The sequence below is a fragment of the Dermochelys coriacea genome, chromosome 4 (genome assembly GCF_009764565.3).
Source record: "Dermochelys coriacea isolate rDerCor1 chromosome 4, rDerCor1.pri.v4, whole genome shotgun sequence".
Taxonomy (NCBI): Eukaryota; Metazoa; Chordata; order Testudines; family Dermochelyidae; genus Dermochelys; species Dermochelys coriacea.
Window position 1 is genome coordinate 116683276 of NC_050071.1, and position 16754 is coordinate 116700029.

The window sequence follows — 16754 nt, forward strand, 5'->3', positions numbered from 1 at the left end:
ATGTTGCTCTCTCTGCTACCTTGTGGACTAGGAGGGCTATGTCCCCAATCTTGGGAATCATCATTCCAATTCCACATCCCACCTTTTGGCAGCCATAGGGCCCATCCAGATAAACCCAGGCTGGCAGAAGGTGCCTCTAGAGTGGGGGCAATACATCACATAAGGCCCCGAGGGTCTTGAAACTGGGCTTACAGAGCTGCCAGGCAGTGAACACCTACACACTGCCACCCAGGGGCAGCTGTAACCAACTTGTGCTCTGCTACCCACAATCTACTGTGGGAATAGGCTACCAAAAGGCCCGCCTCAAGGGATTCTATATAAACCCAAGGGGCATTCCAGGAAGTGTCTAGGCAACAATATGGGCCACTAGCTAGCTGCCTTGACTACCCTACATTCTCTGTTCATGAACATCCAGTATTGACCTTCCCTCTGACTTAGACCTTGCCTCCTGCTTGAACACTAGTATACTTACATGGACCCTGAAACCTGGTATTGAAGCTTGGCCTGATCCCTGACCTGTCTCCAGCTCTGCCCTTTGGCCTGACTATTGACCTTGAAATTGACTCTGAACTTCTCTGGTGGTTCTTGACTACTGAGCTCCTGCCACTGGTCCTGCAAACTTTGCCCAGGATCCTGACTGTCCCAAGATTGTAGGCACCTTAAAAATATCTCATCTGGATAGAGTAAAGTTGAGCCTCCACAGACGATTTTAGCAGGGATACTGGTAATTCAGTAAAAAGGGCATGACTAATATTTTATCCCATATAATTTCCAGTTGTGAATGTGTTATCAGTCTTATGTGGACAAATGATTTTCCTGCATGTACTTCAACTGTTCATGCATAAAATAATGTCTTCCACTCCTGCTACTCTACATCTGCACAAGTTCTCTTAGCCCTTTGTAGCTGGACATAGAACATGCACACCATCTTCAAGAATTATAGATAATTCATGTATTTCCCATGTAAGTATTTTCTGGGCCTTAAGAGACACAGAATAAACAGCATGCAATATGCATTTTACTCATTGAAAAAGACCATGCAGTGAAAAATACAATTTCCAGAATCTACATAGAAACTTCAGTACAAAGCGGCTGTTTGCACAGGGGGTTTGCTTATTTTATTTCTTATAAAATCAAGACTATCTCTTTGAGATGAGACATTTTGTTTCCACTAGATGTGTCAGACAAACTCCAATTATATATTCATTTAAAATAGAATGTACTGTAGTGTATACTAGAAATTTCAACATGTCACTTTCAACCAATTATATATATATACATATAATATATATATATATATATAAATGGTTACAGTTCTGTTAAAATATTGAAGTAAAAAGAGGAAACTGTGTTTTAAGTATAGTATTGAGTATTATTCTAGAGAAACCCATTCATTGTGAAGATGCTTTTCCTCACATTACTTCCCTGAGCAGACATGCATTATAACTATGTCAAATTGACATTAGCTTTGTCATACATTTAGAAGCTTGGCCAGCAGGATCCTATGAAAATGGTACTTCTACCTCATTTGCATAGTCCCCAGCTGATTGTGATTTTACCTTGATCTTAATTTAAAATGTTCTTAACCATCCTCTGACCTATCCAGACCATGGTCCCCCTCCAATATGCTCCCACTTGTCTGGAGACTAGAGTTAGACTGAGACTTGGGAGAATTTGTTGTGGAGATTTATTACATGGTATGACGGGGCAAGGCTATAGAAAAGTAGTGGGAGATAGATATATTAGCTCCAGGCTAAACAAATCCCTGGTTCCAGGATAAGTGAAATGGCCGCTGCTCCAGGGGCCAATTAAGAACTTTCCAGAAGGCAGGGAGAAGGCTAGGTTGATTGGGACACCTGCAGCCAATCAGGGGCTGGCTGAAACTAGTTAAAAGCCTCCCAGATAGTCAGGTGGGGGTGCATGTCAGGAGCTGTGGGAGGAAGTTGTGCTGTTAGAGAGACTGAGTATTACACACCATATCAGGCACAAGGAAGGAGGCCCTGAGGTAAGGGTGAAGTGGAGCTTGAGGAAGTGGGGGCTGCTGTGGGAGAAGTAGCCCAGGGAATTGTACGTCATGTTTCTAAAAGGTCAGCTACCATAGCTGATACTATTAGGGTCCCTGGGCTGGAGCCCGGAGTAGAGGGTGGGCCCGGGCTCCGCTGCCCCCTGATTAATCACTGAGACTGGGAGACAACAGAGACTGTGCAAGGAAGGATAACTTCTCCTCACCTCTCTCGCTGGCTTATGATGAAAATGGCTCAGTAGACTGTGACCCTTGTCTCTAGAGAAAGAAGGGTTACATGGAGGATCACAGTGAGCCTCTGAGGCTAGTGAAATCTGCCAGAAAACACGGGACCCACAGAGGCAAGGACAGAGCTTTGTCAAAACTGGTGTCAGGAGTGGGACTTCGTTCACAGCGTGGTGGAAGAAAGAGATTTTTTTTTTTAAAAAAACTGCACTGGGCTTTTGGATTTTTTGTTTTGTTTTGTTTGTTTGCTTTGTACCACAATGGAGGAGGTGGTAAGAGCTCTGGTACAAGCCACGTCAGCCCAGCAGGAGGCCACCCGGGCTTGGGCAATGGCACAACAGGTGTCTATGCGGGAAACCAATCCATTATTGATGAGCCAGGCAACCCTAGATCTTGCCCTCTTCGGAGAGGTGGTGGACCAGCTGAAGATCCTCATCACCCAGGCCCCAGGGTCTGACAGGACGCTAACCCTGAGGGCCACTAGTTCTCTGCCAAAGATGACGTCAGGAGATGATGTAGAGGTATATCTCCTCTCATTTGAAAGGATTGCTCAGCGTGAGGCATGGCCCCAGGAGCAGTGGGCCAGCATTCTCGCCCCTTTTTTGTGTGGAGAGGCCCAGAAGGCTGACTTTGACTTGCCTGCCATGGACAACACTGACTATACCCATCTGAAAGCAGAGATCCTAGCGTGATCAGGGGTAATGGCAGCGGAAAGGGCCCAGAGATTCCATGAGTGGAAATACCAGGAGAACAAACCCCCGAGGTCCCAGCTATTTGACCTCATACACCTCGCACGGAAGTGGTTACAGCCCAAGGTGTGCAGGCTGGAGGAGATTTTGGAGACCCTGGTCATAGACCATTACATGCAGGGACTGCTGCCAGATCTTGCAAATAGGTAGGCCAGAACAATCCATCCAAGTACGACAAGATGATCACGCTGGTAGAAAGCCAGATAACAGCCAGGGAACTGACCCGACTACCCAAGGAAGGCCCCTTTCGAAGCAAGCACCCAACCCCAACCCTGGAAGGTTGGGCAGCCAAACCCCCGGGGAATCCTAGGTGGAAAAAGGTGTGGGGGCCCGAAAACCAGCAGGGACCCCAGAAGGAAGGGATTGGCCTGAGTGGGGGGAACCCCGGGACTAACCCCCCTAATCCCCAGGATAGGGGAGTGATTAAAAGTAATTATAGATGTTATGCATGTGAGGAGTGGGGACACATAGCAGCACAGTGTCCCAGCATCGAGGAGCCTATGCAATGTAACTTGGGGGATTGGGAGGTCCCATGCTCCCTTATCCACCCCGCGGGGGTTGCATTAGCCCCGCATAATTACACCAGGTCAGTGAGGATAAATGAAGCAGAGACTACAGCGCTTGTGGACTCTGGGAGTGCTATCACCCTCATATCGGGTAAGCTGGTAAAAAGTAGTCAGCTGCTACAAGCCAAAGATGTAGCAGTGACATGCGTGCATGGGGCCATTGCCCCACCATCCCAGTGGAGACAGAGGTTCAGGGAAACCCCATTGAGGTGACAGTGGGCGTAGTTCCTAAACTCCCATATCCTGTAGTCATTAGGAGGGACTATCTGGGATTTGATAATTTACTCCCCCCCAGAGAGGCTGGAGGGAGGTGGGGACCTTTAGGACAGCGACTCATCACCGGGGGAATGTCAACCCCCGATGTTCGCTGAGATTTCTCAGGATCTGTTCTCAGCCCCCCAAAAGACCCGGAAGACAAAAAAAAGAGAGGAAGGCCGCGAAAGCCTTGGGAACCCGGATCCTGACCCAGGGCCAGATGACCTCCCTAGTAGGCAGATGGACGTGAGCAACCAACAGAGAAATTTCCACCACAGAAGGTGAGCCAGACGCTGCCTCCAGCCAAGACGGCGGCGAGCCGTTGGAAGAAGCAGAAGCCAGCCCCTGAGAGCTTGGGCAGGTTAGTCCTGGGAGAGGGACTTTTGGGCGGGACCAGGCGGAGAATCCCAGATATGATAACACCAGGAAAGAGGTAGCCGAGGTCGATGGGATACCCATGGATGGGAAGGTCCGGGGTTCCGGACCTTACTTTATAGTGAAGAAAGATCTCCTGTACCGCGTGGTGCAAATGCAGGAGCAAAAGATACAACAACTTTTGGTGCCACGAAAACATCAAAAAGCCATATTGAGTCTTGCCCACAGTCACCTGTTTGGAGGACACCTAGGGGTAGAGAAAACCCAGGCACGGATCCTGCAGAGGTTCTTCTGGCAAGGAATACATGAAGATGTCTGGCGATATTGCACCTCTTGACCGGAATGTCAGTTACATAGCCCTCACCCACACTTGCAGGCTCCTTTGATACCTCTTCCAATAATAGAGGTTCCTTTCGAACGGATAGCCATGGATCTGGTAGGGCCCCTAGAGAAGACAGCTTGGGGCCACCAACATGTGCTTGTTGTACTGGACTATGCAACCCGGAAGCTGTTCCCCTATGCAACACAGCTTCCAAGACAATAGCTAAGGAGCTAGTACAGATCTTTGCCCAGGTTGGGCTACCCAAGGAGATATTGACTGATCAAGGGACACCTTGCAGGTCCAAGTTGATGAAAGATCTCTGTTCATTGCTCCATATACAAGCCCTACGGACCTCTGTATACCACCCACAAACAAATGGCCTTGTGGAAAGGTTCAATAGGACCCTCAAGGCCAAGATCAGGAAAGTGGTGAGCCAAGATGGTAAAGATTGGGATACCCTATTGCCTTACCTCATGTTCGCCATCCGGGAGGTTCCGCAAGCCTCCACGGGTTTCCCTCCATTCAAACTACTATATGGCGCCACCCTCGGGGCATATTGGATATAGCCAGAGAAGCCTGGGAAGAGGAGCCAAATCCCAGAAGGAACATAGTTGAGCATGTACTGCAGATAAGATCAGATAGCCCGAGTTATGCCCATTGTATGGGAACACTTGGAGAGAGCACAGGAGACGCAACAAACCCATTATAACCACCAAGCGAAGCTTCGATGGTTCCAACCAGGGGATCGGGTGATGGTACTGGTGCCCACAGCAGAAAGAAAACTGTTGGCCCAGTGGCAGGAACCCTACGAAGTAATCTAAGCCGTGGGAGAGGTGAACTATAAAGTGCGGCAGCCAGGCCGCCGGAAATTGGAGCAAATTTACCACATCAATCTTCTAAAACCTTGCCACAATCAAGAGGCATGCTTAGTCATGTAGGATACCCTTTCCCAGGAGGATAACTTACACGAGCAAGTGAGGATATCATCCGACTTGATGCCGATCCAAAAGATCGAGGCAGCCGACATGATTAATCGCAACAGAGATGTATTCTCTACAAAACCAGGGTGGACGACTGAGACCTATCACCAAATCCGCACGATCCCCGGAGCCAAGGTAACATTGAGACCCTACTGAATCCCAGCAGCCAAAAGAGAAGAAATCAAGGCCGAAGTAAAGAACATGTTAGAATTAAGGGTTATTGCAGAATCTTACAGTCAGTGGTCCAGTCCAATTGTTCTAGTGCCTAAACTTGACGGTACCGTGAGATTCTGTAATGACTTTTGCCGACTGAATGAAATATCCCAGTTGGATGCATACCCCATACCACTGATCGACGAACTGGTTGGCCAACTGGGTAGTGCCCAATTCTTGACTACACTGGATCTGACAAAAGGGTACTGGCAGATTCCTCTGACCAAAGAAGCTAAAGAAAAGACAACATTCTCCACCCCAGATGGGCTATTCCAGTACACCGTCCTCCCTTTTGGGCTACATGGGGCCCCAGCCACATTCCAGCACCTCATGGGTAAGCTGCTGTGCCCCCATACTAGTTATGCAGCTGCATACCTAGATGATGTCATCATCCATATGCCAGACTGGGGAACCCACTTGGAGAAAGTTGAGGCAGTACTGTGCACTTTAAGGCGGGATGGCCTCACTGCTAATCCCTCTAAATGCGCCATAGGGCTAGCAGAGGCTAGGTACCTGGGATATATTGTGGGAAGGGGCATCGTGAAGCCCCAAACGAATGAGAGAGAGGCAATTCAAGACTGGCCCTGGCCGACCCGAAAGAAGCAGGTCCATGTGTTCCTAGGCATGGTAGGCTACTACTGACGTTTTATTCCCCACTTCGTCACTAGGGCAAGTCCCCTAACAGACCCAGGGAAGGCCCGAGGTCCAGACATGGTAAAGTGGACCGACGCAGCAGAGGGGGAATTTACAGACCTTCGGACGGCCCTCTGTAACGACCCCGTACTCATAGCCCCGGACTTTAACAGGGAATTTATTTTACAGACGCTTCCGAGGTGGGAGTGTGGGCAGTTCTGTCGCAAATGGTGGGAGAAGAGGAACACCCGATCCTCTACCTAAGCAGAAAGCTTCTCCCAAGAGAACAGAAATATGCAGTAGTTGAGAGAAAATGCCTTGCTGTCAAATGGGCTATGGAGACACTGTGTTATTACCTCTTAGGCCGGCGATTTACTCTTGCGACGGACCATGCACCCCTCCAGTGGATGCAGCGGAATAAGGAAAAGAATGCAAGGGTCACCAGGTGGTTATTATCCCTCCAACCATTCAAGTTCCGCATACGGCACAGGGCTGGATGCCACCATGGCAACGCTGATGGTCTGTCACGAGCATACTGCCTGGCGTCCCAAGTTGCCCAACTCTATGGTGTGGAGCAGAGCGGGGGGGGGGAGGGATATGTGACAGGGCAAGGCCAGAAGGCTATAGAAAAGTAGTGGGAGATATATTAGCTCCAGGCTAAACAAATCCCTGGTACCAGGATAAGTGAAATGGCAGCTGCTCCAGGTTAATTAAGGCACCTGGGGTCAATTAAGAACTTTCCAGAAGGCAGGGAGAATGTAGGTTGATTGGTACACCTGAAGCCAATCAGGGGCTGGCTGAAACTAGTTAAAAGCCTCCCAGTTAGTCAGGTGGGGGTGCATGTCAGGAGCTGTGGAAGAAAGTTGTGCTGTACCATGGTCTCCCCTTTTGGCAAGCTGGGTGGTGCATCTGCAGGAATCGCCTTGACTTGGTGCATCATGAGAGGGAAAATCCAGCTTGGGGCGGGAGGAGGAGGGCTCTGCCCATAGTGGCGCATGAGTAGGGTGACCAGACAGCAAGGAAGGAGGCCCTGAGGTAAGAGTGAAGTGGCTTGAGGAAGTGAGGACTGCTGTGGGGGAAGTAGCCCAGGGAATTGTACGTCATGTTTCTAAAAGGTCAGCTACCATAGCTGATACTATTAGGGTCCCTGGGCTGGAGCCCGGAGTAGAGGGTGGGCCCGGGCTCCGCTGCCCCCTGATTAATCACTGAGACTGGGAGACAACAGAGACTGTGCAAGGAAGGATAACTTCTCCTCACCTCTCTCGCTGGCTTATGATGAAAATGGCTCAGTAGACTGTGACCCTTGTCTCTAGAGAAAGAAGGGTTACATGGAGGGTCACAGTGAGCCTCTGAGGCTAGTGAAATCTGCCAGAAAACACGGGACCCACAGAGGCAAGGACAGAGCTTTGTCAAAACTGGTGTCAGGAGTGGGACTTCGTTCACAGCGTGGTGGAAGAAAGAGATTTTTTTTTTTTAAAAAAACTGCACTGGGCTTTTGGATTTTTTGTTTTGTTTTGTTTGTTTGCTTTGTACCACAATGGAGGAGGTGGTAAGAGCTCTGGTACAAGCCACGTCAGCCCAGCAGGAGGCCACCCGGGCTTGGGCAATGGCACAACAGGTGTCTATGCGGGAAACCAATCCATTATTGATGAGCCAGGCAACCCAAGATCTTGCCCTCTTCGGAGAGGTGGTGGACCAGCTGAAGATCCTCATCACCCAGGCCCCAGGGTCTGACAGGACGCTAACCCTGAGGGCCACTAGTTCTCTGCCAAAGATGACGTCAGGAGATGATGTAGAGGTATATCTCCTCTCATTTGAAAGGATTGCTCAGCGTGAGGCATGGCCCCAGGAGCAGTGGGCCAGCATTCTCGCCCCTTTTTTGTGTGGAGAGGCCCAGAAGGCTGACTTTGACTTGCCTGCCATGGACACCACTGACTATACCCATCTGAAAGCAGAGATCCTAGCGTGATCAGGGGTAATGGCAGCGGAAAGGGCCCAGAGATTCCATGAGTGGAAATACCAGGAGAACAAACCCCCGAGGTCCCAGCTATTTGACCTCATACACCTCGCACGGAAGTGGTTACAGCCCAAGGTGTGCAGGCTGGAGGAGATTTTGGAGACCCTGGTCATAGACCATTACATGCAGGGACTGCTGCCAGATCTTGCAAATAGGTAGGCCAGAACAATCCATCCAAGTACGACAAGATGATCACGCTGGTAGAAAGCCAGATAACAGCCAGGGAACTGACCCGACTACCCAAGGAAGGCCCCTTTCGAAGCAAGCACCCAACCCCAACCCTGGAAGGTTGGGCAGCCAAACCCCCGGGGAATCCTAGGTGGAAAAAGGTGTGGGGGCCCGAAAACCAGCAGGGACCCCAGAAGGAAGGGATTGGCCTGAGTGGGGGGAACCCCTGGGACTAACCCCCCTAATCCCCAGGATAGGGGAGTGATTAAAAGTAATTATAGATGTTATGCATGTGAGGAGTGGGGACACATAGCAGCACAGTGTCCCAGCATCGAGGAGCCTATGCAATGTAACTTGGGGGATTGGGAGGTCCCATGCTCCCTTATCCACCCCGCGGGGGTTGCATTAGCCCCGCATAATTACACCAGGTCAGTGAGGATAAATGAAGCAGAGACTACAGCGCTTGTGGACTCTGGGAGTGCTATCACCCTCATATCGGGTAAGCTGGTAAAAAGTAGTCAGCTGCTACAAGCCAAAGATGTAGCAGTGACATGCGTGCATGGGGCCATTGCCCCACCATCCCAGTGGAGACAGAGGTTCAGGGAAACCCCATTGAGGTGACAGTGGGCGTAGTTCCTAAACTCCCATATCCTGTAGTCATTAGGAGGGACTATCTGGGATTTGATAATTTACTCCCCCCCAGAGAGGCTGGAGGGAGGTGGGGACCCTTAGGACAGCGACTCATCACTGGGGGAATGTCAACCCCCGATGTTCACTGAGATTTCTCAGGATCTGTTCTCAGCCCCCCAAAAGACCCGGAAGACAAAAAAAAGAGAGGAAGGCCGCGAAAGCCTTGGGAACCCGGATCCTGACCCAGGGCCAGATGACCTCCCTAGTAGGCAGATGGACGTGAGCAACCAACAGAGAAATTTCCACCACAGAAGGTGAGCCAGACGCTGCCTCCAGCCAAGACGGCGGCGAGCCGTTGGAAGAAGCAGAAGCCAGCCCCTGAGAGCTTGGGCAGGTTAGTCCTGGGAGAGGGACTTTTGGGCGGGACCAGGCGGAGAATCCCAGATATGATAACACCAGGAAAGAGGTAGCCGAGGTCGATGGGATACCCATGGATGGGAAGGTCCGGGGTTCCGGACCTTACTTTATAGTGAAGAAAGATCTCCTGTACCGCGTGGTGCAAAAGCAGGAGCAAAAGATACAACAACTTTTGGTGCCACGAAAACATCAAAAAGCCATATTGAGTCTTGCCCACAGTCACCTGTTTGGAGGACACCTAGGGGTAGAGAAAACCCAGGCACGGATCCTGCAGAGGTTCTTCTGGCAAGGAATACATGAAGATGTCTGGCGATATTGCACCTCTTGACCGGAATGTCAGTTACATAGCCCTCACCCACACTTGCAGGCTCCTTTGATACCTCTTCCAATAATAGAGGTTCCTTTCGAACGGATAGCCATGGATCTGGTAGGGCCCCTAGAGAAGACAGCTTGGGGCCACCAACATGTGCTTGTTGTACTGGACTATGCAACCCGGAAGCTGTTCCCCTATGCAACACAGCTTCCAAGACAATAGCTAAGGAGCTAGTACAGATCTTTGCCCAGGTTGGGCTACCCAAGGAGATATTGACTGATCAAGGGACACCTTGCAGGTCCAAGTTGATGAAAGATCTCTGTTCATTGCTCCATATACAAGCCCTACGGACCTCTGTATACCACCCACAAACAAATGGCCTTGTGGAAAGGTTCAATAGGACCCTCAAGGCCAAGATCAGGAAAGTGGTGAGCCAAGATGGTAAAGATTGGGATACCCTATTGCCTTACCTCATGTTCGCCATCCGGGAGGTTCCGCAAGCCTCCACGGGTTTCCCTCCATTCAAACTACTATATGGCGCCACCCTCGGGGCATATTGGATATAGCCAGAGAAGCCTGGGAAGAGGAGCCAAATCCCAGAAGGAACATAGTTGAGCATGTACTGCAGATAAGATCAGATAGCCCGAGTTATGCCCATTGTATGGGAACACTTGGAGAGAGCACAGGAGACGCAACAAACCCATTATAACCACCAAGCGAAGCTTCGATGGTTCCAACCAGGGGATCGGGTGATGGTACTGGTGCCCACAGCAGAAAGAAAACTGTTGGCCCAGTGGCAGGAACCCTACGAAGTAATCTAAGCCGTGGGAGAGGTGAACTATAAAGTGCGGCAGCCAGGCCGCCGGAAATTGGAGCAAATTTACCACATCAATCTTCTAAAACCTTGCCACAATCAAGAGGCATGCTTAGTCATGTAGGATACCCTTTCCCAGGAGGATAACTTACACGAGCAAGTGAGGATATCATCCGACTTGATGCCGATCCAAAAGATCGAGGCAGCCGACATGATTAATCGCAACAGAGATGTATTCTCTACAAAACCAGGGTGGACGACTGAGACCTATCACCAAATCCGCACGATCCCCGGAGCCAAGGTAACATTGAGACCCTACTGAATCCCAGCAGCCAAAAGAGAAGAAATCAAGGCCGAAGTAAAGAACATGTTAGAATTAAGGGTTATTGCAGAATCTTACAGTCAGTGGTCCAGTCCAATTGTTCTAGTGCCTAAACTTGACGGTACCGTGAGATTCTGTAATGACTTTTGCCGACTGAATGAAATATCCCAGTTGGATGCATACCCCATACCACTGATCGACGAACTGGTTGGCCAACTGGGTAGTGCCCAATTCTTGACTACACTGGATCTGACAAAAGGGTACTGGCAGATTCCTCTGACCAAAGAAGCTAAAGAAAAGACAACATTCTCCACCCCAGATGGGCTATTCCAGTACACCGTCCTCCCTTTTGGGCTACATGGGGCCCCAGCCACATTCCAGCACCTCATGGGTAAGCTGCTGTGCCCCCATACTAGTTATGCAGCTGCATACCTAGATGATGTCATCATCCATATGCCAGACTGGGGAACCCACTTGGAGAAAGTTGAGGCAGTACTGTGCACTTTAAGGCGGGATGGCCTCACTGCTAATCCCTCTAAATGCGCCATAGGGCTAGCAGAGGCTAGGTACCTGGGATATATTGTGGGAAGGGGCATCGTGAAGCCCCAAACGAATGAGATAGAGGCAATTCAAGACTGGCCCTGGCCGACCCGAAAGAAGCAGGTCCATGTGTTCCTAGGCATGGTAGGCTACTACTGACGTTTTATTCCCCACTTCGTCACTAGGGCAAGTCCCCTAACAGACCCAGGGAAGGCCCGAGGTCCAGACATGGTAAAGTGGACCGACGCAGCAGAGGGGGAATTTACAGACCTTCGGACGGCCCTCTGTAACGACCCCGTACTCATAGCCCCGGACTTTAACAGGGAATTTATTTTACAGACGCTTCCGAGGTGGGAGTGTGGGCAGTTCTGTCGCAAATGGTGGGAGAAGAGGAACACCCGATCCTCTACCTAAGCAGAAAGCTTCTCCCAAGAGAACAGAAATATGCAGTAGTTGAGAGAAAATGCCTTGCTGTCAAATGGGCTATGGAGACACTGTGTTATTACCTCTTAGGCCGGCGATTTACTCTTGCGACGGACCATGCACCCCTCCAGTGGATGCAGCGGAATAAGGAAAAGAATGCAAGGGTCACCAGGTGGTTATTATCCCTCCAACCATTCAAGTTCCGCATACGGCACAGGGCTGGATGCCACCATGGCAACGCTGATGGTCTGTCACGAGCATACTGCCTGGCGTCCCAAGGTGCCCAACTCTATGGTGTGGAGCAGAGCGGGGGGGGGAGGGATATGTGACAGGGCAAGGCCAGAAGGCTATAGAAAAGTAGTGGGAGATATATTAGCTCCAGGCTAAACAAATCCCTGGTACCAGGATAAGTGAAATGGCAGCTGCTCCAGGTTAATTAAGGCACCTGGGGCCAATTAAGAACTTTCCAGAAGGCAGGGAGAATGTAGGTTGATTGGTACACCTGAAGCCAATCAGGGGCTGGCTGAAACTAGTTAAAAGCCTCCCAGTTAGTCAGGTGGGGGTGCATGTCAGGAGCTGTGGAAGAAAGTTGTGCTGTACCATGGTCTCCCCTTTTGGCAAGCTGGGTGGTGCATCTGCAGGAATCGCCTTGACTTGGTGCATCATGAGAGGGAAAATCCAGCTTGGGGCGGGAGGAGGAGGGCTCTGCCCATAGTGGGGCATGAGTAGGGTGACCAGACAGCAAGGAAGGAGGCCCCGAGGTAAGAGTGAAGTGGCTTGAGGAAGTGAGGGCTGCTGTGGGGGAAGTAGCCCAGGGAATTGTACGTCATGTTTCTAAAAGGTCAGCTACCATAGCTGATACTATTAGGGTCCCTGGGCTGGAGCCCGGAGTAGAGGGTGGGCCCGGGCTCCGCTGCCCCCTGATTAATCACTGAGACTGGGAGACAACAGAGACTGTGCAAGGAAGGATAACTTCTCCTCACCTCTCTCGCTGGCTTATGATGAAAATGGCTCAGTAGACTGTGACCCTTGTCTCTAGAGAAAGAAGGGTTACATGGAGGGTCACAGTGAGCCTCTGAGGCTAGCGAAATCTGCCAGGAAACGCGGGACCTACGGAGGCAAGGAAAGAGCTTTTGTCACAACTGGTGTCAGGAGTGGAACTTCATTCACAGCATGGCGGAAGAAAGAGACGTTTTGTTTTTTAAAAAAAGTACACTGGGGTTTTGGATTTTTGGTTTGGTTTGTTTGTTTGCTTTGTACCATAACTAAATTAAAGCATATCTCAGTATCAGAATCCATCCTGAAAATAATGGCTTCATTTAGAGCACTGAGTGTACTGTATCTCTCACTTTAAAGTATGCCCTCTCTTGATCTGATGCTGTTTTGATATGGTGTCTGAGTGGGAGCCTTACAAAGCCATATCAAAGCACTTATAGGCATAACCTAAAGCTACAAGGCTCAGTTTTAAAACAGAGCCTCATTATTGTTTGTTTTCAGGTAATACTGAGAGGCATGGAAAGGCAGATTCTCTCTCTGGCTGGAGTTGGGTGTGAATGGCAGCAAATGGTGACGGTACCAAAGCTTCAGACCACAGTGATGTTCTCAGGCTCTTCTACAGCAATCCGAACTGTGGTCATTCTTTTCACTCTGCTGATAAGTGATTGCTCCAACTATTTTAAAACTGGACTGAATAATGCATTTGAAAAATAGGAAATGTTCATTCTACATTAGCAGAGAGAAGGGCTGACTGAACTCCTATGAAATTGATGCAGTAAAATAAATGGCATCTTACTTCTTGGCATACCAAGATTAGAACATTGATTTTTTTATCATATGTTATGCCATACTGTGTACGTACAGAAAATTGCAGCCTTTCTTGTTTACAGTATATACCAGTTTCTTAATTTAATTTGAAGAGTCTCTGAAATTAATATTCAAATTCAATCTATAAATTGAAATGAATATTGAGAAGTCTGATCTCCATGTTGTAGTAACTAAAACAATATAAATGTTAACAGTATTCCCTTTAAACACAAAATGAAATATAGTTAGTAGCTTGGGGTTAAGATTTTAACTCCCTTATATTTAATATAAAATATCCTCCTTTGTTACATCTATAAACACAGAGCACATTAGATGAAGGAAACTTCCTTTATCATTAATAGGTCACATTAATGTGATAAAAATGTCTATGCTCTCCATAAATTTTATTCTTATTTTAAGCAGTTCTCACATACAGTGTGTGCTTTCAATTTTTCCAGAACTCTCAATGGCACTTTTATATCCTTTAATTGGAATAATAAAGAGCTAAGAATAAAAGAAGAAGCAAATTAATCCTCCCTGGGGGAAGAGGAAGACTAATCCTGCCAGATTTCAAAATGTAGCATTCATTTGCTAAACTCAAACATTTTTTTCACCTCTTTTTGTGGTTTAAATAGTGAAATGAATGTCTGTGATGCAGGATCTTGAAACAAAATGCAAAAAATAAAATGGTGTAAGGGAACCAGCCCTACATTCCCCAGAACAACCAGCCACTCCCCCCCTCCTCCCCATCCCCATAACTCTGCTAGCTGGAATGGGCTCACCAAGAAGCTGGAAAGTGGTTACAGACTGATTTTCATAGGTACTTAACACTACAGCTATGATTCTGGTTAATTAGAGCTGCAAGAGCCCAGCACCTCTGAAAGTCAGGTCCTATTACCAACTGTTTATTGACCCCAATCCAGCTCCCTTTGTAGTCAATGCCAAGCTTCCTGTTATTGACATCAGCAGAAACAGGATCAGGCCTGTTATATGTGGTAGACCAACAAACTCTGGATGCTGAACATTTTGGTAATCTATAGAGAACTTGCTGGTGGTCTGCAGAGAGTGGGTTGGACATGTGATGCTGGCTGTGCTCCCTGTCTTCAGCTTTAGCAGCAGCTGTTCAAACCGTTTGGTGTGAAGAAGATCCCAGAGATCTGTAAAAGCAGCTGGGAACAAGGGGCCAATGCTACATAAGGCAAGAGGAATTGGTGATCAGAGTCATCACTGGGAATTGCAGAGCATCAGTGAAGAATTTTCAGGGAGGAAGGGAATTGGGCAGTATGTCCAGGGCAGAAGGCAACCAGCCATCATTGAAGCACATGAAAGTGGAACAGGGGAGGAAGGTGTGTGTGTGTGGAGGGGGAGGATAGAACAGCTGGGAAGGAAGGTTTAATAAAGCCAATAGTACAAAACCCCCTTGTCTGCATTTTTAGTCATCTTTAACGTGACATTATTTCCTAATTAGAGCTGGTTGAAAACTTTCCTAAATGGTTTTTCTTTTTTGAAAATGCTGATTGGTTGAAATCAAAACATTCTGTGAGAATATGTTGATTTCAACAAGATTTTGTTTAGGGAGGGAAAAAAATATCAAAGCAGTTTGAGAAGGAAAGGGTCACTTCCATTTTTTACTTTCAAAATGACTTCATTTTCTATTTCCTATTTTATATTATAAATTATATCATTCAAATAAACAAGTAAAAATCAAAACAATACATTTTCTCAACATTTCATTTAATGAGAAATTTTGAAAATTTCCCTTTTTTTTCCTGCTTTGGAATGATTTTTTTTAAATATACATATATATCCGAATTTGCCATGGGACTGAAATTCCAATTCCCAACCAGCTCTAGTCCTAATATAATTTTTCTGTTTAAGTAATTACTGTAGTGCCGCAGTGATGCCATGTGATCATAAATGGGAGAAGAGGTGCTGTCTGTGATGGCTGAATGAAAGGGATAGTCTTTTTTTTTTTTTTTTTTTAAGTTTGAGTCTTTCTGCAGCAGACAGTGACCTTAATCACAGTGTTAAAATCATTGGGTCAGATCCTGTGCATCACCACGTGGCCAAAATAAGTATGTCAGTGGGAAGAGCTGATGCAAAACTAAAGGCTGGTTCTTAAGCATGATTCCATACATTTATATATAGTGGGAGCAGAGCTGGTCCAATTCTCTACAGCACCATTTTGCTGGTCTTCTGCTGGGTTTGGAGGCTCTATTGCACCCCTCTTTGTCCCTCCACAGCTGCTATTGAGCAGCTAAAAAACTATGCAATGGCAGCATGTCTCTAGTGGGTGAAAGAAGAGGAAACATTGAAACAGCACCCTGGAGCCTCGGTTGGCCCCAAATAGCTGCCCCCCATTCGTGTCAGGACCGGAGTGCAGACAGAAGGGAGCCACCTCTCACCCGTTGCTCACGGCCTGTTTGTGGGGAACCTGGTGCTAAATCATTGAATGAATTAGAATTTACAGTGATGTGCTGATTTTTCGGAAGGAAATCCATAGGGTCAATTAGAGTAAAAAGTTAATGTGGCCAACTAGCAGACAGCCAGATCAAGAATTATGAAAATTTGGAGGAGGGAAAGGGTTTATAGAAAAATCTATCCATACAGAGACATACATATTTGGGAGAAATCACTAACTATCTAAGGACCATTTCAATATGGTTCTTTAATAGAGATGGAAGAACAACCCCCCCACAAAGTGCTAACCATACTTTCAGGCCCATGCCAGTGATTAGTTATTATTGGGTCTGGTAGAATAAGAACCTTTGGCAATAGAGCAGTGAAAATATATATTTTAAATGCAACAGAATACATGGAAAGCAATTTTCTTTTCTTTTTTTAATCCAGGGAACCAGAAATAATACACCTGCATGTATAAATGATTGGTATAATATTGACACACCCTGGGGCATTAAACAATTTGTGCCACATTTATAGATTCTTTCCTGTTATTAATTTGAAAT

At 47.8% G+C, this 16754-nt stretch overlaps 2 long non-coding RNA genes across 2 annotated transcripts in view; both read left to right on the forward strand.

Moving 5' to 3' along the window:
• LOC122459690 overlaps window positions 1-16754 on the forward strand; it is a 140369-nt gene that overhangs the window by 111936 nt on the left and 11679 nt on the right. The gene's annotated exons all lie outside the window — the stretch shown is intronic.
• Window positions 12543-14207, forward strand: LOC119854841. Its single transcript, XR_005292646.1, has 2 exons — window positions 12543-12746; window positions 13483-14207. It is a non-coding gene; the product is annotated as an uncharacterized LOC119854841 (long non-coding RNA).